The sequence below is a fragment of the Dermacentor albipictus genome, chromosome 5, assembly GCF_038994185.2.
Source record: "Dermacentor albipictus isolate Rhodes 1998 colony chromosome 5, USDA_Dalb.pri_finalv2, whole genome shotgun sequence".
NCBI classification, from domain to species: Eukaryota; Metazoa; Arthropoda; class Arachnida; order Ixodida; family Ixodidae; genus Dermacentor; species Dermacentor albipictus.
In genome coordinates this window covers 115,594,434-115,621,031 of record NC_091825.1, presented here as the reverse complement: position 1 = coordinate 115,621,031, position 26,598 = coordinate 115,594,434, and the positions used below count along the sequence as shown (strand labels likewise).

Here is a 26,598-nt window from a genome sequence, read left to right as displayed (position 1 = left end):
TCCTCTTTCCTCTCTCTCTCTCTCTCTCTCCTGCCTTGAACGTGGGCGTGCCTCGACGTCCTTCGTAACCGAGCGAACGAGCACAGCGACGAGCGAAAGAGCGAACCCGGACCCTTTCATTCGCTCTTTCGTTCGCTCTTATTTTAATTCATCCTTTGCTGCGCACTGTTACACTGTTATTCCACTTACCTTTAAAGGAAAACGCTCTTCTATGAGTCCTGGGGTTTTGCGTGCCAAAACCACGATTTCATTATGAGGCACACCGTAGTGAAGGACTCTGGATTAATTTTGACCGGGTGGTGATGTTTAACGTGCTCCCACTGCACGGGACAAGGGCGTCTTCACATTTTGCGCCCATCGAAAAGCGGCCGCCGCGGCCGGATTGTGATCCCGGGACCTCGTGCTTAGCAGTGCAACAGCATAGCCGCTAAGTCACCACGGAGGGTAGGCTCTTCTATGCATTGAAGCACAAAAGTAACTGGAACGCCCATGTATTTCGTCCTACACGTTGGGAAACAATATCTCGAAACTGGTGTCATTCTGGAAATTAATTTTAAGTGGATACCCATTGCAAGCTCACCGGCTACAATTAGTAAATTGCGATATGTGCCGCAAAGTTATTACGAAGTGATTTTTTTGTTAAGTAGTTGAATATGTGTTTCAATTTCTCGTGCTATAGTAACGTCCGCGCCTCTTCGAATAGTTCAGCTCAAGGACAAGAATTGCGCTATCTACCACAGGCGATATCTAAAAATTTCATTAAACATAAAAAATGATCACCCCGAAGGTTCCAGCGAGCGGCATATACGTGGGTCGTGCCACCGAACCGCGACGAATTCCGATAATGCGTGCAGCTATAGACGGGTGCAATTCTCGCCATTCCAAGGTCCGAACAGATCTTTGGGTGGGCAAGGCCGCTTTGAAAAACGCGATGCTAATTTTTTTTAAAATTTTTGTTAAGCGAAGGCCGTGTAAGATCGACCCACCAAACGGCTCGCAAGTTCCGTCAGGCCTCGCGCGTAAGGCCGTAAGCGTTAACGAAATCGCTGTCGCGCTTATGATCATCACCGTAAGAGGCGATTCGACTTACCTCAGTGTCGCATGACTTGACGCTTGTCCAAAACGCTACAGCTACTCTTTAATGTAGCATCCCGTTTTGTTGCGACAGCTACTGGCGTTGAGAAGCGCTTATAACCTTGCAGCTGCGCTTCAAGCTCATGCGTGTGTATGACTGGATATGTTTCTTTATGCGAAGGCTTCGTCCCGCTTGTTCGTGCGCGCAGGAGAGGTTGAATGCTAATCTAGAGTACACCGAGGTTACGCTGCTCGGACTATACTCATCGTAGCACCCGCGGGTCATCGCGAGTTATTTATCTCTTCGATCCTCATCTGCTATTGAGAGAAGCGACGTTTCTTCGAAAGCCGCGGCAGATGCGTAAGGTTTCTTTTTTTTTAATAGGTTCCCTCTATCCTCGCTTGCAAGAAACAGCAATACTGCTCAAGCATCTGCCTTTTTCATTCGTTGGCCTGGCTTGTTTTCTTTTTATTATTATCTCGTATCTGTCATTTCGTTACACAGCGTCTGTGTAGCCAATAAGGCGCCAGATGATGCCTGTAATGTGGACACGTTTCTGTTACGTACTAGCTGCCAGTGTGCAGTACGCGTAACGCATAACGTTACGCGTACTGAATGGGGTCTCGGTTGCGTAACGCGTAACCCGAGACCCCATCTTTAATATATTTGCGAGCCGCTTAATAGGCTGTGGCAATTCAGGGTCACGTGTACAGGACTGCAATATACACGATGACGGCAGCATCGCTGCAGTAGAGTAGAGACGTCTTCCCAAGCTCAAGACCAAATCGGAAGACACCCACGCTTAGCCGTCGGCTGTAGTACTCCGAGTCGGTACTGTGGATCTACGAGGCTACAAAAAGCAGAACTGCCGTAAGGAACCGGTCTCGCTTTTGCAGGACACATTTGGCGCGATCTATCTATCTATCTATCTATCTATCTATCTATCTATCTATCTATCTATCTATCTATCTATCTATCTATCTATCTATCTATCTATCTATCTATCTATCTATCTATCTATCTATCTATCTATCTATCTATCTATCTATCTATCTATCTATCCATCTATCCATCTATCCATCTATCTATCTATCATACCGCTCTCTGTATTCTTGCAACGTTGGCAATAATGGCCGGGGCTCACAGAGAGATTGAGAGGGAGAGAGGGAAATAAAGGAAATGAAGGACGGTTACTCAGACGCACATCCTGTTTGCTACCCTGCACTGGGGGAAAGGGGTAAAAGGAGGAAAAGAGATGGAAAGAAAGGGGCAGAGCAAGACAGGGTGTGCGCTATAGCTACGCGAAATCGTAAAGGCGCAGTGCAAGCAGTCTATATACACGGTCACAAAGACCTGTCAACTTGCGGTACTGTAGCAATGTCCTGGTTGCTTCCTATTTCGAAATCATGACGCGCACGGCCGCGGTCCGGAGATATTCGCTTCCGGAAAACGATTTTGAGTCCGTCCAGTCAGACTCGGACATTCGTAAACGTCGAGCAATTGCGCTGGCTTGCTGGTTGCCCACGACTTGCAGATGGCACACTAGCTATTACCCGCTCGCACTGCGCAACGCGGCAAGGTAATGGGGCTCTCCTTTTTCCACGGTATTACCTTAAATACCCTAAGGGGGTATTACGTAAGGGATGAGATAGCAAAAAAAAATTAAAATAATAATTACTGTTCACTTTGTCACAATGTGTGATGTGAGGTAACTTTTCTTTCTTCCGTGAAGGTAGTTGAACTGCCGCAATATCGTAAGCACTGTCGTTCCAGTACCTGGCTGAGAAAAAAAAAAAGAAAAATGCGCTCGCTCCTAGGTGGCGCGGCTGGCAGGCTTCATCTCCCGTCACGCGCACGGCATTGTCCGCCGACCGAACGCCCTTCGGTTCGACTTCCACGTTCTCGGCCCGTTCATCGCGCGGCCCCGGCACTCCACAGTCTTCCGCACCGGCGCGGGTCGGTGTCAAACTCTCTTTAAGGCGAGCTGCTTAGAGCCTTCACAGAGAGTGCGCAGAACAGAGCAATAAAAGGAAAAAGAGGAGGGCAAAGAAAGACAACACGAAGAAGAAAACGGCATCGCATCGTGTCTCGGACGGTCGTTCACCTTGTCGCATACGCGGCGGAGAACTTTCTGCCCCCCCCCCCCCTTTCTTGAAGACGTTAGGACGCGCTAGCGCGACGTTTGGGCAGCGGGCGCACCGTCGCCGGAGATCGTCACCGCGTTCGGCGCGTCCTCGTCGCGTAGTGCCCACCCTCTCCCCCACCTCTGCTTCCCTCTCGCTTCCCTCGCACACACACTCTCTCTCTCTCTCGCCACACTTCTTGTATAACACCCTCTCCTATACACCATGCCCGCTTTATTGTTTTTGGTGGCCGTGCGAGGATTTCGGCGAGCTTTGTTTTGCGCCGCCGCCCACACACACACACGCACGCGCGCTTCTCTCGCGCTCACACAGAGACGAGAGCGCGAACGCGTAATAATGACGTGCCATCCTCCTCCTCGCCAACCTTGCGTCTTAAACGATGCCGAGCGCGGACCCTTTTGCGCCGTTCCGCTCGCTTTGTGCCGTGTCCATGAAAAAAATAAAGAATAGAGAGAGAGAGATAGTTGACGAAGAAAAGAGCGAATGAGCGAAATAACGATGAAGAAGAGACGGAGGAGGAAGGAGGTGAGGGCGGCTGCGGGAGTAACGCTGCTTTTGTTGAAATCGTTTCCTGAAACCTTCCTTCTTTGAGTAACGCGCCGCGTCTTCTTCATTTTTCTGCGCTTCTTACTGCTTCTTCGGGATCTTCTTGATCTTCTTCGCGACCTCTTCGCCCGCCTCGCTTCGCTCATCTGTTTCGAGGCGGCGAGCGAAGCCGCCCGACGCTATGCGGAAGAGCGTCAGAGGTGGCTGCCGGTCCATCGTCTTCGCCGCCACCTTCTTCCGTACGTTACCTGCGCCCCTGTCTCGACTTTTTTTCGCGTTTGTCACAGACGCAGGGCGCAGAAAGGGTTACTTCGAAGAATAATTGGCTTGTCCTGCAGACTTCACAGTTCATGCACGTGTCATCAGCTTGCTTGCGCGGACCCAGTGGTGTAGCTTTAAAAAAAGGAGGGGAGGTAAAAATTTACTTCATTACTGTTTTTTTTTTTCTTCTTCTTCTTCTTGAACACGATAGGACTTGCGCTATTTGTCAGCTGTGGCAGAGAGAGCAAATGATAAATGAAAGGTAGGGAGGTTAACCAGGACTGAGCCCGGTTGACTACCCTACACTGGGGAAAGGGAAACGGGGACGGAAAGATTAAAGAAAGAAGAGAAAGTCCACCGGGGATATCGTTCAGTCACTCAGTCCGGATTACAGACGCTGACTCAATCCTGTATCTTTCAAATATCGCAGCAGCGCTTTTGTGGCCTTTTGTAGCTGCGATATGCGAGGCCATGGTCCCAAGATCTTGTTCAAGGTGAACGGTTTTCTATCTAACTGGTTGAGAGCTGTGCAGTATTCCTTTATAGTTATGTGCTGGCTTCAATGCGAATGGAAGAAATTCAACCGGTGTCGCTATATATATATATATATATATATATATATATATATATATATATATATATATATATATATATATATATATATATATATATATATATATGAAGTTTCGAACAATAGAGGGGGGCATAGGGAGGGGGGGAGACTAAACACCAGCATTCATGCTGTCTTGAAAATTCTGCCACAATTTTCCACCTACATGAAAAGACAGAAATTGTCTAACCGTGCTTGTATCTGTCTCCTGGAAAAATAAAACAATACGTTTGGAACGAGACATATGGTCCAATTTCTTTGATTCCTTGCGTTTTCTCTCGTTCCCATTCCTTCCGTTATTTCTGTTTTCTTCTTTTTCGCTTTTATTTTCTTTGTTGCTTTTTGTGCAACCGTGTGTTGATTGTCGAAAAAGAGAGACATGCATGTCGCGCGCCCCGAGGATGAGATCACCAGATCACCAGTTCCAGTTGCCAGAAAGTAGCGGTGTGCAAGCAGCGAGCGGTTGTGGCGGAATGGCGAACGCCTGAGAAAGCGCCGGTGTGCGCGGGGGACCGAGACTTGTACCGCAGCGCCATCTCTCGGCGTACGCCGGCACTAGAGCGCCGCCCGCTTCCGAAGGTTAAGGTCGCTGCAGGCGCGTAACTGGAACTGGTTCTCCTTCCCCGCTCGGAGCGCCCGCGGCATTGTTCGCATACTTCCGCACTGCACCACTTGGGTCGCACGAAGCCCGGATGACGACTACAGCGCCATTCAACTTGCGCTTGCGTGTGCTTTGGAGTTCAGTTATTGGGGTGTTTTAGGTTAGGGGACACAAGCGGCTTGCGTATGCAACTAGGGCCGATGGTACTGCGCATGCGCAGACACTGACGTAGGCGTTTGCGCATGCGCGGTACCGTGGCCCCTAGTTCCTGCGTACGCAAGCCGCTTGCGTTCCCTAATCTAAAACTTGCTGAACAGGCTGGCTAGCGGCCTCTGCCGTTATGCATTGCGACACGTTCTGGCGTGCCGTTGACGGCTTGTCGATTAGTTGGTCACCGCTACCTGCCCCGGAGCCGCCCTAGCTTCATCGCGCGCGCTTCGTTTGCCTAGCTGAGCACGCGCACATATCGCTTGGCGGGTGTGGTGATGGTAACGTAAAAGCAGTCACGTTACGCTGTAGCGTTACACCAGAACGCTATAGAATATTGTTGCTTCTTTACAGTCGCCATTACCACTCGAACCTCAAGACGACCAAACTCAAGGAGCATCTTTTTTTTTCATATCCTCTAGGTTGTCACCCAACAGTTAATCGGCGATCTCGCGTACTCTTCCTTATTTGAAATTCCGCGCTCGCTATTTTCTTGGGAGGAACGCCGTGTCACTCTGACACGCTCATGCCGTTTTCGTGACCTGGAAGTATCGGGAGCGCAGACTAGGAAAAATGGATGACAGTTATCATAGGGGGGACAAGATGGGCCTCAAAGGGTGTCAACCATCTTAAAGTGAACTGCACGATCTGTTAGCACCGCGTCGCGCATGTGCTGGTGGCGCTTATCAGGTGTGGCAAGAATAGATGCCTAGCGGCTACCAGAAGGCATTGTAGTAGCGTCACTGTGCACCTCGAAACCGCTTAAGCCAACCGCACGCACCTTGGCTCTACTGCCCCACCCATACACGCGTGGTAAGCAGCAGCGGGGTACTTGTACCAGTATAGCGGCAAGACCAATCAAACAGTGTCGCTACACCATGTAAAGCCGTGGAAGCCCGATTTAAGCCCAGTTTGGTACCTCAGAAGTTTGAAATTCCAAGTCAAAGGGGGCGATAAGTACCCCCTCCCTCAAGCCATCCTTGATCGGCTTTGCTCTCCGCCTTCCACCACATGCATTGTTATAAGCCAATAATCAATCAACAAATCAATCAAGCAATCAATCAATCATCTCGGAGCAGTTCGCACACTTTCGTGATTACCCACGGGCTCTCGCATTTGCTGACGCGATTGTTCCCTTCATCCGCACGTAAAGGGCGATTGACTTCCTTTTAGTCGTCATTAGCTTGCGCCGTTTGAATAACCTATAGCTTGGCGTTATGTAATCCCTGTACGATTCGACGACGGCGTTCGAACCAGTCAGAAATCGGTCGCGATTGGCCGGCGCCTTGGACGTCATGTCGTTGGCTTTGACCATCGGCCAATTCGCTTCGCGGACGTTAACAGTTCGAGGAACGTCGCCACCCTTGAAGTTTGGTGCATTCGACCACTAATTAGTCGAAGCGGGTCCCATCTTTTGCGACAAAGTGCTGAATGGACTAATCTGGACAGGAACGAATTGTGTAATACCAAGAATTCTCTAGCGAACATGTGACGATTACTTACTCTAATGCTAGGTTGACGCGTTACCGCGTATTTCATAATCCGTGACGCAGATACACCTCGAAAACCGAGTGTGACGCGATTATAGATATGCCTGATGTTGTCGTTACTGTGCTGCATACCACCTTGTCGCGAGTTGTGAATCAGAAAGGAGGATTAATAAGTGATTGCGAAGTTCATATTCTGGTACTCTAATTCTCGCGCTTGTAAATTTTATTTGAGAGACTGAAAATTGATCCCGTGTGTCGGCGACATCGACGTTTTTCTTTATTTATTTCCCCCCTTCTCTTTTAGCTAGCTTTCTCTGGAGAACAACCATGTATTGCAGTGTAGATAGACTTGGGTGGAATACCTCTTAATGTCTTTGCACTTCGACACACAGTGTTGTACATGAGAACGCAGAAATTCTTGTAGAATAGTACTGCAGGGACGGGATTCCGCATAGTGTCGGGTAAAGAGGAATCACCAATTATATACGAAATGCAGCGTTTCCCAAACGGTGAGTCGCGAATCCGAGGGTGGGGACCGGAGTTGCGGGATTCATCTGTGCATCATGGGAGAGCCTGGTGATTTGGAATGATTGCACAAGGAACGAGTTTAATTAGACCCCATCTTTTGAAAACTACAGAAAGATCACAGCTAAAACTAAAGCCGTAAATGCCGACAGCAGCGTCTCAACAGCGAGCGGTCGTTCCAAATGGCACTCGCTTTTGTTTCCTTTCAGCGTCGGTACCCTTGCGCCAACTGCTTTACTATCATCTTTGTCGTCGCCATCATCGTCCGGATCATCATCAGCAGCAGCCCATTTCACGACCACAGTAGGCGAACGCGTCTCTCAGCGTCAGCCGTCTCCATCCTACGACTGCAAGTTTCCTAATCTGATCATATCACCTAAATATTTGCCGCCCAAAGCTTGATTTTTTATTCACTCAGCGTTCATTCTGTCACTTTAATTGAACAATAGTAACATGTTATGCTGCGGGTAACATAATGTGTCCAACTCTATTCATTCCTCCTAGTATAAACTAGAACATAAACTACACCCGTTTGCCCAGGAATGCATAGTACCTTCTTTTTGCCTCTTAGCATGTACTGAAAGAGACCCCGGCTCCGTGAATTGTGAAGTGTTGGAGGGTTGTGAACTGAGATTGTTGGTACTTGTGAATATTAGATAACAAGCGCCAAAAAAGGCAGCTAAGGTTAGGTAATATCCGCCCATGTCCTCTTATCGAAAGCTCTGTCCACAAGTGTTTACGTTATAATGTCAACTTTAACACTTTGTGTTGACGCACGTGCGTTGAGATTGAACAGACTATTATCGTTAATTGGTTTGAAAAGATATACACCGTGACAGGAAAGGGTAAGCAGGCTGGGAAACTGGCACCGGAAGGGGCACAACGCCTGCCTGCTCTCCAGAAAGGAGGAGACGGAAACATAGAAATGGGAATTGGAAAAAGGAGAGGAAAGAGGAAGGAAAGAGCGAGATGACGAATCTCAGGGAATAAAGCAAAACACACAGTACAGGTCACACGCAGTAGGGCCGGTCACTGCAGGTCACGCTACTAAAGAATATTAAAATGGAAGAAATAGTGTCTGCAGGTCTCGTCATTTGAAAACAAAAATAATCTACAAACGTGTACCTAGGTTAGTTACTTCAAGAAAAGTAAGAACAGACTGCACAGCATCTCGACTACATGCATCGAGTATACAGCTTTATGCTATTTAGTAAATGAAGAACAATATAAAGGATAACGTATCAAGAAGTATATGATCACAGGCTGTGGTTTTTCAACGGCGGTCTTGCATTTCATACGCAACCTTTTTTTTTTTTCGCGCATAACCTTAAGTATATAATATACCCTGTAATATATGCATGCCCCGCGAAGCTCCTCTTCGACGGGCGGCATGTTTGCCAGGCGCGCACCACGCAACCCCGTTTGACGCGACCGTCTGGCCCGACCGACGAGCGGCCCCCGTCTGAGTCCATCCGCGTGGCCGTCTTTGTGCTCTTCCGCGGCGGGCCGTCTCCCCGAAGTGTCGGGACGCGCCCACAAGTTACCGTGCCCCGCGGCGCCCCCGAAGGAAGACCGCGCACCTCCATTGTGAGCGCCGCCGACCCAGACGGTCGCTCCGGTGCTCCAGTGCACGTGCTCGCGTCCGCGCACAACAATGCGCCACGTCATCACTCATATATGCACATCGAAGCATGTGGCCGTGTTCGCGCCCCCTTCGAATCAACCCGCTCCTCCTCCTTCTCCTCCTCGTCGTCGTCTCTCAACCACCTCCTCATCAACAACGGAACCTGCTCTTCATGCTCGATGCACAGTATGTTTATAGGTTGTGCGCGTACTTGTGAACTACACATTGAAGATGAACGTCCGTAGAGTCGCAAAAGGACTTCTTCTTGGGCAAGTTGGCGCTTAGATTTCCTAGGTATACTTCGTGGCGCAAGATACATTTCTTGAAAAGGGACAGTGTGAGCGATACATCTATCGCATTATATGCCGCCGAAGTGTGCTTTATCCAAAGTATGTTATCATGACCATGTTGTTCCCTCACACCTTGGCTCCCTGCGCATGATCGGAAGTAGTCTTTTCTTCGATACGTTTTTTCAGGCTCTCATTAAACAGTTGGTCACTTCACCGTGTTCCATTGTTCTGGCCTTTTCAAGAAATGTATTTTGCGCCACAAAGTATACCTAGGAAGTCCGCAGAGTCGCGCGCAGTGGGGGGACAACAAAACGACGTCGGCTCTCGTGGGAAGTATGCAGGTTGCCGGGAAGCTTCGGATGAGACGCTGACTTCAATGAAAAGCCGGAGGCGCTTGTCTTGGCCAACGGCTAGTCTTCTATAGGGTGCGAAATGTGATGCACGCAGTGATCGGAAAGAAAGAGGACAAAGCGGGACTCGCGAATCGAATAACGGTCCGCAGAATAACTCGGCAGTGGTTTGGAAACAGGGCACTCGTGCCCGGCTATATCCGTCAGCCAGCGACGATGTTGCAGGGCACAAGATTTACTTTATAGCTGCATTACTATCTCACTACTGACTACAATCAGGCTGTGCGATCTCTCTATATTATCATCGTCACATTGTATACGTCCACTGCAGAACGAAGGACACTTGCAGTGATCTCCAGTTGCCCCTGCCTTATTCCAACGTCTGGTCTCATGCTATACCTCCAAATTTCCGCATTGCACCGCATCACCCAGTTTTCTGTCGTCTTCAACTGCGCTTGCCTTTCTTTGGCACCTAAACTGTAACTCTAATAGACCATCGGGCAAAAGAAATGACACACTAGAGCAAGCGGAATTACATAAGAGTATGGAGTCGAATTCGCGAAGGCCCTCTTTCGTAATAATATTTTGTTGCGTTGGCCTAATTACATTGCTAATACGAGTTGCACGTGAGTGATTTGTGACTATTTCTTACGAACTATTTTAGCGTACGAAGTGTCTTGCGAATCCGGGTCATTGTTCCGACTATAAGCGACAAGAAAGCAATTTCTTGCGCTTGCAATCATGAAGAAACCGAAGGCTGCTTGCATGCCCATGTCCACCTGTCTTACACAACTACAAGAAACCGAAGGCAGCTTGCAGTTGTCAGGTATCACGGCTTGCTTTAAGAAGCAGAGCGAAATGAGAAATCGAGATAGAGCATCAGCATGAAATAAGACTGAACTTTAAAAGGCAGGATCAAGGGTAAATGAACCTCAATTTAGCATCATGTGAACCTACAAACTTGCGTGAAGAATCTAACGGTCGCACGCATCGCCAGGCACCTGCACGAAGTCGTATCATGGTGGGTTCAGACTTTCGCATACTTAAATCCGGATCGCCCTAGCTTTGCCTTCGATGGACAGATACCGTCGGTGTTTATCCGCTGCGTGTCGGTAACATTCGCTTGCACCCAACATGGAGTCAGGCCAAGAAGCAGCCACGCATGCGCGCTGACAACGAAGGACTCTCGAAGGTTTCGACGGCGTCGAGTCGACCACTGTGCTTTGTTACGTCACCAGGAGGTCACGCGATAAGAAGTGCACGGCGCGATGTTTGCTTCAGCTCGCTGCACTCTGAACTTGAGGTGAACGCGAACCCGGCCTACCGCTGGCACGTATATATATTGTACGAGTTCCACCCAGCAGCGCTAGCCCACACTACATACAGATACAGTTTACCTGGCGAGGTATCCGCGATAACACCGGTTTGTGCTGCATTGCACATATGACACTGAAGCCGCCCGAACCGCGTTCGACAGTTGATCGACCCCGACGCAGATTGCACGGTGGGTCGGTAATCAATAAAACCGAGGCTGCTCCATTCAGGAGCGTACACTACATGGGAGAGAAATAACCCCGGACCAGTCGTCGAGAGAGACCGACCGCGATGATTGCCAGAGCTGATAACAGCCTTGCCTTTCGCTGTTCGTTATCTCACCGTTTAGTCTACGTATACTCGGCGGAGCTGTAACCTTCTATTTCAGACCCGTGAGCCTTCGAGCACAAGGTGAGACGTCGCCTTTGCGAAGGTGAACTCGGTGTCCTTTTTTTACCTCGTTTCAAGGAGCCGTCGTTCGTTGCCAAAAAATGCTTCGATCTCGTTCGTTTATGCTATGTTTGAGTGTGGCCGCCGAAACGTGTATTACACCTACGAAGGCGAATGGCTTCAAAAACGCGCGACTGCCGATGCTGGCCGACTATTGGCTGCTGTCACATTTGCGAACAGAGCTCACTTAATCTCCAGATGGCAGTCGTCGATGTCATTGTAGACTTTCTATCTAGCATCTAGGTTACCGAGGCAGGGTCGAATGCTGGAACTGATGCACTGGTTTTATCTGGTTTTACGAAGCATTGAATAAGGAACGCGGCTGTTATGTAACCATAGGCGAGGCCGATCGGTTCTTGGCTTCTTTTTTCACTACACCGTTGATTCACGCGAAATCTATAATGCCGATAGTTCGATCCCCAACTAACACAGGTCAATGTGACTGTTACGTAACTGACAGCGATATGGTTGACTAGTTGTGTGCGTTTGCTGCATAACGTCGGTTCAGAGCTAACCAACGAGGCCGATCGTTTGACGCCTAACGCCAATCAACGCTCTCGTTACTTAATCGCCACTGCAATGTTGGTGGCTCAAAGGCCGGCGCCGAATAAGATGAGTAGTATCGTGTTTTAGCGAGCTCAGTTTATCTGTGGCGTAATCAACTTGGATGCACGCGCACGAGGGTCCTCAGGTGGTAACACCTTCTGTGACCGATACGGATGGCTCGTCGTGTACGTTTACTATACGTGGCCGATTCAGAGAGAACATAAGGTCGATTGTCCGAGGCTAGACATCATTCAACGCATCTGTCTCGTGTTCCGTCATACTCGCATCTGTCGTGGATTCACTGGATTACACGGGATGGCACAAGCTTAGTACTGCGCCGGCTGCTTACAAATGACTAACATTCAAATTAAATTCAGAGGTTTCATGTATGCGCCAAACCAGAGAGATGTTCTTCGGTATCGTTCACTGAAAAACCATCATGGAAAGCTTTCATCACGTATTCTTTCTCTCTTAGAGGCCGAGCGCTGACAGAGACGTTAGGATTCTTCACACTTCAGTAACATTAAACTGATTAATATTGTGGTTTAATAATATTATCAAAGAAAAAAAAGTTAGAAGTTTTGATTCTGCTCGCTTTGATCTCACGCGAAATATTTTCGCCAGTATTCCTCTGACGTCGGTGTAACACCAATCCTCCCGCATTTCTAGATTGCTGCATAATACGAGCGTTGGGCGTTTTGGAGTGCGAGGGGCCCGTCAGACGCTCGGATGTCTTCTTGAGTTACGTGGTGTGACTATGTTTCGAGCTCTTCGCGGGCGTCCGTATGCAGACAGGAGAATCAGCGTCCCGGCAGCTGGATGGTCTGCTTTGCGCTGGCGTATTTCAACGGTGTCTCGAAGCAGTAGCACGGGGCCTGATGGGCACTTTAGTGCATTGAAAATACCCCAGTGTCATCTAGCGGAAACATCAGCCCTCTATAGGAGCGTCGAGACACGTTCGTTTGAATGTAAAACAAGAAAAGAAAGAAAAGCGTCCATCGCGAAACCTTGGAGAGGAAAGACGGGAAAAGTTCCCGTCCATCACGAATGGAAGGAGATGCCCCTATCACTGTCACGAACAGGTTACATTTCGACACAGATAAACACTGTCAGAATAGGATGACGCAGATTGTAGAGCGTCAAGCGTGACGTCAGCAAGTTGCGCGGGAAAGGTCGGCACCGGTTGTCGTCTCTTTTTCTCTGAATTCATTCTTTCTAAACTCTGGCATATAATATAAAGAAAGAAAAAGAATGAAGAAAAAGAGAAGAAAGGAAAGAATGTTCGAAAACATTCACTAGGGAAAACAATTCCTTGATTTAAGTAACCATATATTTTTTCTAGATTATTACATAAACATAAACGTTCACTGTCTTGCAAGCAGCGCGTGTGAAAAAATGACCGTTTACTATGGGACGTAGGTTAAATTCACTAAAGCAAGATTACCGCTTACAGCAAAATTTTCATGGATTCCTCTTGAAACCCCGATCTTAAGACTTCTCATCTACAGCGATACATGTGCGAAGCTTGGGTCTAATGGCCGCAGCATGCAACGTACACAGGTGAAGCAACTAAGAACTGCAGGTAAAAAGAGAATGAAGAAAGGCACTCACAACTGTACCTATGCTACTCATAGCCATTCCATCAAGCTGCTCTAAATGCGCGCGGTGGCCACCTGTTGACTCCCACGAGCAAAACTAGGTCGACAGCAGCCAATGCAGTACCTCCCTTCCCCCCACCCCCCCGATATCGTTGAATTCCGTCGAATTGCATCGAAATTAGTTCATTCCATTGATAACAGAATGACGATAACGGTGATAACTGCCGCAACCTTGAAGCCATTCCTACACCTCCTGTCATTCCCAACACAACGGCTACCACTGTTCCTGTGAAATAACAACGCTGCGGTGACAACCACGCATGCCCACTCCCCGACGCAACAAAATAATTTTCCGAACTAAGCCGCCGAATACAAGTGACCACTTCGCTCAAAGCCAAGGGGGACGTCCGCTCAGCAAGTTCATCTTGCAAAGGAAAGATGCCATCACCTATAAACAGCTATGTTGCGCGGTGAAGCCGAAGCACAAATGAATATTTGCGGGATTGTGTGTTGGCGTACGCGTTTGCAGTAGCGCTGGGCTACTTGACATTAATCCCAACTCTTTTGAAAGAATAGCACACTTCTAGATTTCTAAATGAAGAATAAAAAAGAAAGGAACCAACTTACCGAATAGCTCAGGTTTGAAGCTTGGCATCCATAGGCGAAAGGTCCACGCGCTCACTCGCTGCCACAGTCATCAATCCAATCGATCCACCCTGCCAAATCTCTTCACACTCACGCACTCACACACTCAGCACAAAGTAAGATAAAATCAGGCAGTGGAAGGAATAAAACGTGACAAAAAAAAAGGAAGGAGGATGCGGGGTTAAATCCAAGCACGCACCCAGGCACACACACCCGAAACTCGGCGAAAAACCGCTGTCACTTCATCCTGGTTGGGGCCGGGCCTCGGGGGTTCGAGCACCAGTCACCACAGATCCGCTTCGACCCGCTCCAAGCACACGGGAAAGACACAAGTCACTGGTTCCCCCTTTAGCAGTTGAGAAAATTCGTCTCGGGATGGGGCCGTTCACTTCACACACGCACGGAGTTTTCGCGTCGATCCGCCTTCTTTGTTTCTTGCTTTTCCGAGCCTAGCCCGACGTCCGAGCCCTCGGAAACCGAAACGACGACGACGCACCGCACACCTCCACGCGCGTGGAACCCAGATTCGTTCAAAACGCTGCCACCATCACGAATTTGTTTAAGTACTCCGCTCGGAGCGCGCGCGTGGCTCGCTTCCTTCCGCGCGAGAGGGGGGGGGGGGGACGTGGGGGAGTTCGCGGTACCAGCCTTCCACCGGCGCCCCGTCTGGGCCAATGGCGAGCGCCGGAACTCCTCCCACGTCATCGAGCGCTCGCCTCCTCGCCCAATCGGTGTCGCCCATGGCCCCCTGACCGCACCTGCTCATCTTCCGGAGCAATCTCGCCAAGGCGCACGCGCGCAAGCGCTCCCCCCCCCCCCCTCCTCCCTCCACCCCGAGCGATCCGGGAGGAAGTACGGCCGTTCTCTTCCTTCCTTCGTTTCTTCCTTCCTCCATTCCTTCTTAAGTCTGCTCTGTCGCGCTCGCTCAATCCCCCGTCCTTTCTTTCCTCTCTCGTCAGTACGGGGTTTAGAACCGTACCCTTCTGTCCATCCTCACTTCCTACCCCCCTCCTCCCGGTCTTCTGCTGCTCACCTTTCTCTCTCTCTTTCTTTCTTTCAGTGTTGTGCGCTTCGCTCCGTGACTTCCTCGTTTCGGAGAGTCCCCTTCCGTTCGTTCGGTTTTCTCTTTCCTATTTTTTTTTCTCGCGATTGCGCTCGCTCGCCTTACTCCTCTCTCTCTCTTTCATTTCTTTCTCTGGAGTAGTGTGTCACAAGTGCCAAGCCTTGGCCTTCACTCGTTCACCCTCCTGCCCTTGCTGAGGCCCAGGCGGAGGCCGGAAAAGAAAGAGTTGGCCCGCCGAATGGAAAACAAGAAAAGGAAGCTACGCGAGTGTTCGGTCTGTGTTTGTTTGCATTTTTTGTTTCGATGAAGGGCTGCATATCCGTATTGTGCGCCTGCATGACAATCGCGTTTCTTGAAGAGAAGTAAAGGCGGGAGAGCACGGTCAGTTTGTAATGCCAAGCTCAGTTATGTAAGCTCAAGTAACGTCAAGTTAGCTCAGTCTGGGAATAACCACCATGCTGTCATTTAGCTAGTACAATGCCGGCTTGAAGTGCCAGCGCGCCTATGAAAAGCTGCATCGTTGTTGGCGCCGGAATGCCTTTCAGTTTTATCGTAGTTTACCGCAGAAGATAGCTTTATCCGCTCGATTAGTTTGTCCTTGCGTGGAAAAAGCACTTGCGTAATACGTTTGTGGCTATAATTCAGTATTTGGCAAGACCGATTGAGGAGCCTCGAGTATGATGGAATTAACCTTAACAAACGTTTCAGCTTTAGATGGTGGACGACGGAGTTCATTGAAGTCGGCCTGATCGTTGAAAACACAAGTCATTTCTTGCCTGTCAGTTGTAAACAAAGCGATTGATTTCTTAAACAGGGTAGCTGAATGGGATCTGTCAAAGTATTTTGATAGGAAAGTGTTATCAGCACGAATTTATTGAACAGCGCGGTAGACTGGCTTCACAGCCTGTACATCATTGCTTTCTTTTCCGCAGTAATTTCCTGTAATGCAGTGAAGCTAATATTTCGTTCTAGACACGAATGACAATTTTTATGAGTGACAGCAGTGACCAAACTTGTCATCAAAGAACAAAAAATACAAAGTTTTAATAATTCCATTTGAACGTATTTTGAGGTTTCCAAAACTGGTACGAATCGCCGCATTTCCCGGTGATTGGACGCGTGATAATCTGAGTAAATATAGAATCTTTGCGTCTTTCTAAAAGAATATCGCCAATATTCCTCCTTGAACAGCTGGTTTAGTTAGGTCAGAATTAGCCCTTTTCTTTGCTTTAAGATGTCTGCAGTTTATAATAAAGCCAGCCATATTGCAAAAGTTTCGTGTGAACAGGCGTGAAGTCGCTTTAAGAGCCTCGTCGAGACTAGCGGACACTTGTTGCTTGAAGTATCATCAGAGCATAAATTCCTTAATTCCTCGGCTCCCTGTCTTATTCTCTGCGTATCTCATCGAGCCGTATTTCTGCTGTCTGAAGTTGTCCACTTCATAATGTCGTGTCCTTCTACATTTTACTTAGCTGGGTCATTGCAAGCTATTTAATAAATCCGTCTTTCACATCCGATGTACAGCCAAATGTCGTTATAACGAAGTAAGTGAAATTTCCTTTGAAATCCCCGTATGCATTCATATAAGTAGAAGCAATAATGTATATAACTAAGTAATGAATATACCGCAGTAATTTTGGCTCCCCCTTACTCTTTGTTATAACGAGGGTTTACGGTATATTCAAGAGGTGTAAACGAGAGAGGTCTTCGGCCAGTTTGCTACCCTACACGAAATAGGAGGAGTGAAAGAGAGACGACGAGATTTCATGCTATGCTATGTTATCTTAAGTTCAGTGAGGCACACTCAAGTCTTGCTTTTAGGAATTGGAGGTTTTTGAGAGCTACAGTACCATACAGTACCTACAGTCCATAGTATTTTATTTATTCTCCTTTCAAAGCCCATCTCTTTTCGATGATTGCTTCTTTTCTCTATTACACTGCAGAGGGAGAGAAAATATGAAAAATTCGCCTCCTAAGCGACTTGTTTCTCCGAAATGCCGGCAGTTTTACACCAGAATAACATTTTCTTTTCATCCCACTCACTCGCTGGCGGCCATCAAAAGTTATACCCGGCCGCACTCATATTCCCCCCGCTTCCCATCTACGCGAGAAAACTATGTGCTCTCCCGCCGCAACGAAATCAACAAACGTCTAAATCAACTATACCCAGCGGAAACGAAAGACAACAACAACGCAAACATCAGCGGAGACGTTTCTGAGGGTCGAGTCTAAAAAAACGCGAGCAGAGGGCGGCGCAGTAGAGCGGCCCGCGTGCCCGGTGACCCAGTGACTGCGGCGTCGGTGAAAAGAAAAAAAAAAGAAAAAAAAAGAAAAAGCATAGAGAATCAGCAAACGCCGGTGGCCCCGGCGAGGCCAGGCGGGCGCCGGGACACAGCGTCCCGCTATAGTATAACGTTACACCAGCGCCACACTCTCGCAGCTCTCTCTGCACGAGCGGCGGGCAGCCCGAGCATCCGCTAGGGAAGAGGAGGAGGAAACCAGCGCGGGGGGGATGCTGCACATACCGTCCGTATACACACACACGCACGCGCGCTACCATCATCACCACCCCGTTCACCGCCGGCGCTTCTCTGCTGCTGCCTGCCGGCTTCCCTCCTTCCTCGCCGATTCTCCGCATCCTCTCCATCTGTTGGCCTCTCGTTCGTCGACGGCGGACGCATCGGTCGCTGGGCCCGTAGTGACCGTGCGAGCCGGAGACGTCGCCGCGCCGGCTGCCGCATTTTCCCCTTTCCTTTTTTTTTTTTTCGTCGGCAATTCGGGGATGGCGCGGGTTGAACCAGGAACCGCCATCGCAGCTCGGCGTTGCTGCTGCTTGTAGTGCAGTATATAGTGGCCCGCAGCGGCGGCTGCGCAGCTCCTCTCCTGTCGAATTCGCCCCGTGCGCGGTTGCCTCTCTCCTTTCGGCGCGTGCTTGCTTTGCTTGCTTGCTCGTTCGCGTGCACTTGCGGCCAGCGTTTCCGCAGCCTATTCTACCTACCTACTTGCCTCTCTCTCTCTCTCTGCTTCTGGGCTTTTGTATTTTGTCGCAGACGGCGCGCCCACTTAGCCCGGTTACGAAACTCTCGTTTTGGGCGGACCTTGTGGTTCCTCTGCCGCGATGCGAGCGCATGTGCTCGAGTCTCTGAAGGAGTGAGTGTAGGTAGGAAAAACGGGGGGGGGAGGGGGGGAGGGAAGTGTGTCGTATAGTCGTCGGTAGCCGCACGAAGGATGGGAAATGCGTGCGATCGACAATTGTTCCCGAGCGAAAGAAAAACAGCTAAATAACAAAATAAACAAAAAGAAACTTGGTGTGCCCTTCATCTCGGCTAATGGGACGGGTTTTCTTCGTCTCGCGTCGAGGAGGAAGAGGACAGAAAATTTGAAGCGAACGGAGACTGGTCCAAAGTTCTGTTAAATACAGTGGAAGTCGACTCGTGGGATATATGGAAAAACAGCCAGATACAGTCAAAATTTCGTTTCGAGTCTGCATTCTTTTTTTTTTCTCTTTTTTGCATCGTCATCTTGCTCAAACTATACTGCTGCCTGCAGCGAGTGGCGCAAATGTAAAAGAAAAAAAGAACTAACGATGCGGATATGTGAGCAGCGCGTTCGTTTCAGTGAAAGAGGATGGAGAGCTCCCGGATGCTGCAATAATGACCGAAAGCAAAATTTGCAGTCGTATCCACAGGCACCTGAAACGATGCGTATGCTATAAGCAGTGCTTAAATCTTAGTTTGTGTTTCGTCACCTCGTAGCATTGCAAATAGGATGTAGGCCATTTTGCGCCAATCTTGATTTAGGAAAGCATACGAACAACTTTGATGCGCATTTCCCTTTCTTCACTTCCGAGTACTTGTGATACTTTGGTGATTCATTTTACAGGCACGCAGGTTTGGAGCTATAGAACATACTAAGTGCCCGGCTACGCAGCCATCACGAGTGGCTTCGTCAAGTATATACCATGTGCTCACCTTTGTTACCCCTCGCGTTTCGTTCAAACGGGATAGAGCTCGTCGCGTAATCATGGTCGCTTAGTATGGTGAAGGGCTTCATTCGCCAGAGACGCTTCTTTTTTTAATTATGGGGTTTTACGTGCTAAAACCACTTTCTGATTATGAAGCGCGCCGTAGTGGAGGACTCTGGAAATTTCGACCACCAGGGGTTCTTTAACGTGCACCTAAATCTAAGTACACGGGTGTTTTCGCATTTCGCCCCCATCAAAATGCGGCGGCCGCGGGCCGCATTTTGTGCTCAGCAGCCCAGCACCATATATACCCAATAAGCAACCACGGCGGGTTCCACATATGCTTATTCATGGCTATATCTTCCACCAAGGTTTCTGTGGATACCTGACAAGAATAGGAATCGGATCAGCCTACGTGTATGAGCTTCAGTTTGCGCATGAAATGGAAAGTTAACATCCACCCAACTTGTAGCACGGAGCTACAAAGGAAACCAATAAGGGTTTCACAGAAAGGAAGCTTCGAAGGTGAAGAAAAATTGATCCTGGTCCGGGAATTGAACCCGGACCAGGACGATAGTAGATTCAATCGGTCAGATGGACGTTAACTTTCCTTTTCACGAGCCATCCTCTACCTTGCGGTCTTCTACAGAACTGATTTACCACGTCCAGATTGAGCGTTCGAAATCAGGCGAGCTTCCGCTTCGTTACGATCACAATGCAAGGAAATTGGTGCCGCGTCGTTACATTTGACTTGGTCTTGCCCATAATTGAGGGTCGAAAGGCAGTCTTTGTTTGACAACATTGCAAAGAAAAAAAAGTCTGCCCACGTGCGTTTGTGCAGCAGTGTTCCCCCAAGGAGCGAGGATGGTGCGAATGGAGTTCTCACGCCTTCTATACTCGCACATCTATGCGACACTGATATGACGTACGCGTGGAACTACGTTTCTGAAGAGAGGAAGAATACGCTAGCGCGAAGCAATTTCCGGCCCAGACTGCCAGGCTAAATAGGCTGGTAGCAAGCTCCTTATCCACGCAACCACGAAATAATTGAGAAATGTGTGGAGAATTCAGTCATTCATTAAAATGCGTATACCAATTGATGCAGTTGCCGCAGTGAATCGGAATCTTCCTCTTCCTTTATATTTCTTCCTGACTGAAACACCCTTTGTTTTGGTCTTCACCGTTTTCTTATCTTGGCTATCATGCTTATACTATTGTCTTACTCAATAAGCATGTTATGACAACGACTGCCACTAAATCCGCTGTGTAACTTCACAGCTTGAACACAACTGAATCACCGCGATATTTTAGCTACAGGAGATACACATTCTATAACCTTCTAAAAGAATCGTAAAAATTGTCATCAGATACGTAGCTTCAGCCTTAATATAGTTTGATTTTGATGTTGCACATATATGGCAAAGGCGCAAGCTAAACTTCTTCCTTAAGCACGGTTCAGGGCACAGCTAGATTTTCTCACTATATTAAATGAATTCCCGATTGCGTGGTGACAGCAGGCGAAAGAAAGAAAGAAAGAAAGAAAGAAAGAAAGAAAGAAAGAAAGAAAGAAAGAAAGAAAGAAAGAAAGAAAGAAAGAAAGAAAGAAAGAAGTTCTCAAGAACAGACAACTTTTGACCGCCTCGATAGATCCATGCACCTTCGCGTCTAAGCATGCCAGCTGAAGACGCAACATCACGGAGGAACAACATGCCGCGCGAATCTCTATTCCTCTTCATCTGCGGCGAAGTGCGTCATGGCTAAGAAAGAAAGGAGGGAAGAAAGAAAGACCCAGGCGCCCAACCAAGGAACGACCACCACCACCACTGGCCCCGAAAACAAGCCGCGCGAAAGCGCGCGCCGTAAACACAAAACTCGTCCTCACACCAAGCGTGGCAGCACCCGTCCCCCTTTTATTTCTCTTTCGATCGTCGTTCGGCGCGATCAAGCACGGACGCTACATACAGTTATGCGCGAGACTCACGACGACTACCCCGCGAAGTATGCGTTCACCTCCGCGCGGCGGCATAGTCCATCGGCGAGAAAGAAAGGAGCGAAGATGGCCAGCGGAAGGGCTATACGACTCTACGGTCTCCTCTTCCTCATCTGTACAGCACCTTCTCTCAACCGAGCGTTGTTAGCATCGCGCGGAAAGTGCGCGAGGCGCCAGGGGAAGGCTGTTGCACGGCGCGTTCCATAAACTCTTCCGAGAAGCTACACGTACAGCCAGGTCCCGGTGCAAGTCCGCGACGGCACCAAGGGACGCCGCCAGAACGCGCGTTCCTTGGAGAGGCAGGGCCTCCTGCCGCCATCTCTTTAACCTATTCCTACCTCTCCCCCCCCCCCTCCTCCCCCAGTTACTCCGCCGCATCTTCTTCTTCCTCCTCTGCGACTTTGTGCCTGCGATTCCTCCCGCCGTCCCCTTCCCTCCCCTCTCCCCTAACCTTCTCCTCGGCAACTTCCTCAGCGCGCGCGAGCGTGCGGCTTGCTGGAACGCCTGAAGCGCACCTCTTGTTTGGGTCGGGTTCTTGCTGCTGCGCAGGCTTGGCGAGGGTATATACATACCCTCGCTGCTTGAATCTCACTCGAAACAAGCTGCAAACTTACTTCCTCGATGCCAACGTGATGCTCTCGTCGTTTACCGCTCTCTCTCTTTCCCTCCCTCCCTCCCTCCCTCCCTCCCTCCCTCTCTCTTTCTCGTGTGCACCCTTCGCCTCCCAATTTGCAGGCCAGGAGCGCGTCAAGTTCATGTAATTCGACACTTGATTAATGTATTTCTCTCTCTCTATCTCTCAATCTCAATCTTCTACATATGTAATACTTCCTTCCAAACTGTCCCCGAGTCGTTTGCGCTTGTATGTATATTCATATATGGACCTTGGAAAGGGAATAAGGCATTTGCGAAGGCTCTTTGCTGAGCGCCGCCGCCGATATAATGACGACACTTCGATGTCGCTGTTATCATGCATGCTGGGACACTGTCCCGTGAGTGAGAGCAAAGGAAGGCGGCCGAAGGGAATCGGAGGATTTGCTTCGAGCCGCGACGACTCGAAATTACGCCCAATTACACTAGAGCACGTTCACAAACCGCAAGAACTGGTGCGTGGAAAGAACAAGCTGCCCCCCCCCCCCCCCAATCGTAGATTATATAGAATAATATTTCTTAGGAGCCGCGTCGCAGCCCATGGAGTGCAAAAAATCGAAAGCTGAGGAATGAAAATTAACATTTCATTCGATTAGAAAGGCGCAGTTGCGAATATTTAGTTTCCCTGCAGAACAGTTGTAAACTTATTTATATTGTAAAGGTTTTGTTATACACTGCTTTGTTCGTATACTGGGGCCTCAATTAAAAACGAGAGATGCTGACTGAACAGGAAGAAGCCGTTCGTTTATGAAATACACCTGTTTCATCGTCGAGCTTGGCCTAAGCCCTTTATTATCAATGCCTCACACCGCTAAGCTCGGCCGTTTTTCGTTGTGTGTATGTGTGTCCGTGTGCGTGTGTGTGTATGCGTGCGTGCATGAGTGCTTGCGTGTGCGCGCGCGCTGTAATCCTGTTGCGGCTTCTGCGTCTGCCTTAGTTACACAAACGGCATGTCCATCAGCGTCGACGGATTATCTGGGAGTCTACCTTTGAACATCGAGGAGAACATAACGCACAACCCGTTCACGTAATCCCGAGAAAGAAAAAAAAACGAACAATAATAAGCTGCGATAGAAACACGAAGATCTTTTTAAGTCCTGGCCGTACTCGCGAGTTAAGCGTTTCCTCCTCTCCGCCCTTCTTCGTCCTCTCGTCCGCAATCCAAGCTCGACCCGCGGGGATTAACGCTGCGTCCCTTGCTGATCCTGCAGCGAGTCTCTCCGACAGTGACCCGGAGCGGCCGAAGCCGGCCCACACAGGAACGCCTAGCGCGCGCCCTTCAGCGCCCCCCGCGGCCATTCTCGCTTGTTACTGGGTCGTGTGTGTGTGCGCGCGCGCGTCGTCTGCTTCGCTTTTCTTTCGCCGTCTGCTTTCTTTTCCCGTCCTCCCATATGGTTCGTGCGCGGCGCTGGTGGCACGCGTTCGTTACGCGCGCCGGCGATGGCGCGAACGGCGCGGCCATTGAGAGAGGAGGAATCCAACTGGGAGGAGGTAGAGAGAGAGAGAGAGACAGAGAGAGAGCTGCTCGCACCGCGTGTGTGTGTGTGCGCTCGCGCTCGGCATGCCGGCGCTTACGGGCATGCATGCGTTGCCGGCTTCACGGTCTATGTGCCAAGTTCACTGGGTCCCAGCCGGGAGGGGGTAGGGCCGACGCGGAAGCGATGCCGCCGCCGTCGCTGTTCGCTAAGCGCGCAGTTGTGGTGGGTGGGTGGGGGTTGGGGGGAGGTCGCGACACACTGTGTATCGCTCGCTCTCGCTCGCGCAACAGTGCGCGTAAGCCGCGTCCGTGGCATAACTCCTTTCCTTCTTCCTCCGTTCCACAGCTGCCGCGTCATGTGGCCGCGCATCGTAACAATGTGCGTAAAATGCGTTAACTGTTACCTTGCTTTTTTGTTTTTTTTACGGTTATGAAACGCGTAACTGGCGCACTGCTATCGTAGGCTGTGGTTCGGGCGTGTCATTTGGACCGCGGTGCACGGTAGAGGCGCCCCGGGCGGAGGGATTGCCGGCCTCAGTCGCAAGGCTAGAACCACCTTTAGCGAACTGCCACAGCCGTCACTGCCGTAGAGTGAACAACGGCCCTGTTATACGACTTAGCAGCAATTTGACCTCGGTTGCTGTGGCCAAGCGCCACACCACCATCGTGCGTTGCACCATTGCCGCTGCCTTTGTAGGCATATGTTCAGTAGTGTGCTCTGGCTGAGCAATAGTGGCCAAACTAGCAGCGATGCGCTGGCTACGCATGTTACTATAGCTGCTCCAAAGTACCCTAATGAGGGTGAACCTCTTTATAACGGTCATTTACTGTTCGGTTGTACGCCTCTAGCTGCACATATAAGATATTGACGAAAGGGGGCAAAAATTCTAATTCACCTGACAGTAGCGCAAGAGAAACGCGTTGGAGGATATGGGTTTATCAGAAAACTTCTCAGTTGAAGAAAAATTCGTTCTGCTTCGCGGGCGGCAATCGAAGGATGCCGCTCTACCATATCAGCTAACCGGGAAGCTAGCAGGCCGCAAGATCGAGGTCTAATTATTCTACAAAGCAAACTTCATGGACACTGAATATGGCGGATCAGTAGTATGAAAATCCGTAATCGAGAAAGTCATTACTGCTGCCTCTTTACATCCTCAGGTCACGTACATTTCAACGCGATGTACGCGGATAGCATGTAACGGGTTTGGCCCGCTCTTTACCTTCAGGTGTGACGTCGGCAGGAACGATGACTGCATTATATTGATGATGGAGCGACGACAGCATGAATAGGGCGTCGACGACTGCTCCATGACGTCGACGACGCGAGCGATGCAATGCAAAGTGACGCCGCTATGCGTACACTTGACGCCGAAGCGATGCACACTCTTCATCACGCGTGTCGACGACTGTATAGCACTTGTAAACGGCGACCACCTTGCCGACTAACAACGTTCAAAACCCAGCTCGAACTGTAATAACGAAAGCGCTATTTCACGCGGCACTACCCCTGCCTTCGGAGAATATCTAGACTCCGTGATACGTCGATACGAGTGTTTCACGACCGCAACAGCAGTTAAAAGCTCGATAGTGTGTGTGCCGTGCCTGTCCGCCCGCCCTTTCCGCTACGCCATCGTATCGTCGCCAGGCTACCCCCTCGCCCTTCGCTTCGCACCCTCTTATCGTAACGCGGCGAAAAGAAAAAAGTTTTCCTACCGCCGCACCGGCCACAAATCAGTGTCGAATTCCTGCTCTGCCGGGCATAAGCGGCACGTTTATACATGAATGCGACAAGTGGCGCATCGCATCGCTTTTTGAAGCGCATCGCATTCATACAAACGGTGACATTGTGTGCCAGGAAGGCAAATCGCATTGACGCGACGAGAAAAAGCATAGTTGGAGACGGGGCAAGTCTTAATACTCGCGCGGTGCATGCAAGCGCTGGCGTGTCGCATTGAGTGAGAGGAACGGCTACCACCGCGCGTACTCTCCTCCGCTCGCCGGCCGAATGCAAATCACCAGAGACAGGTTCTACCTTGTTTCGGACGAGGCCGCATCGGATCGCTGTCCCGTAGCAAACACCGCGTGATGCAGCAAAGAATTCGACACGCTGTACAGTGTCACATTCATGTAAAGATGACCAGGATGCACTTGGACGACAGACGTGCTAATCACTCGGTTACTTTATGTCTCGCACGAGCACGTGATGTCGTCTATAATCTTGGTGCCTGAGGCGTAGAACAATAACAAGATAGATAGATAGATAGATAGATAGATAGATAGATAGATAGATAGATAGATAGATAGATAGATAGATAGATAGATAGATAGATAGATAGATAGATAGATAGATAGATAGATAGATAGATAGATAGATAGATAGATAGATAGATAGATAGATAGATAGATAGATAGATAGATAGATAGATAGATAGATAGATAGATAGATAGATAGATAGATAGATAGATAGATAGATAGATAGATAGATAGATAGATAGATAGATAGATAGATAGATAGATAGATAGATAGATAGATCACATTCACGAAGACTGTGGTATTGAGATGACATTGCAACTTAATTGTATTGACACTGCCTTAGCACTGTCTCGACATTGCATTCGAGCTGCATTGGCATTGCATTCGAATTGCATTGGCATCGTATTGGTGTCGCATCGCAACTGGATTGGCAATCCATCGGCAATGACTGTGCTCTGCGATTCGCTGGAACCAGAGCGTGTATGCTTAACGTTCGGACGTCCCACGGGCAGACTCGTTCTTCGCGCCGAACAGCTCAGCGAATATGCGAAACCACACTCAAACACAAACACACAAAATCAAAAAAAGAAAAGACATATTGCGTCGTCCGGGACTCGGTCACCGGAGCACCGTGTCTCCAGAGCCTATAGCGGCTTCCTTTATTGTTACTCGTAGTGCCTGCGGCGATTAGCTCAACCAGTCGCGAACACAGTTTCGGAAGCTAATCTAACCAAAGAGTCGACAACAACAATACAGGAAAAAAGAGATAGGGAAGGAGGAAAGACGCGGTGTATAGAAAGGAAGAAGCAAAACACGCTGCCGCATCTGCACGGACCACCGCGCACGCTGAAAACAGAAAAAGAAAAACACTTGCTACACGCACGCTCCTCGCGGCCGGGAAGGCGCGACTGCACAACGCCCA

At 49.4% G+C, this 26,598-nt stretch overlaps 1 protein-coding gene across 3 annotated transcripts in view; it reads right to left on the bottom strand.

The window, feature by feature from the left end:
• Positions 1-26,598, bottom strand: part of LOC135916151 (PR domain zinc finger protein 1-like) — a 256,776-nt gene that overhangs the window by 156,662 nt on the left and 73,516 nt on the right. Inside the window, exon 1 of one of the 3 annotated variants that reach the window (XM_065449418.1) lies at positions 14,259-14,809. The exons of the other annotated variants lie outside the window; for them this stretch is intronic. The gene's annotated coding sequence lies outside the window, so the exon portion shown is untranslated. Of the gene's footprint in view, positions 1-14,258; positions 14,810-26,598 lie in introns of those variants that run through there. 3 annotated transcript variants of the gene reach the window in all.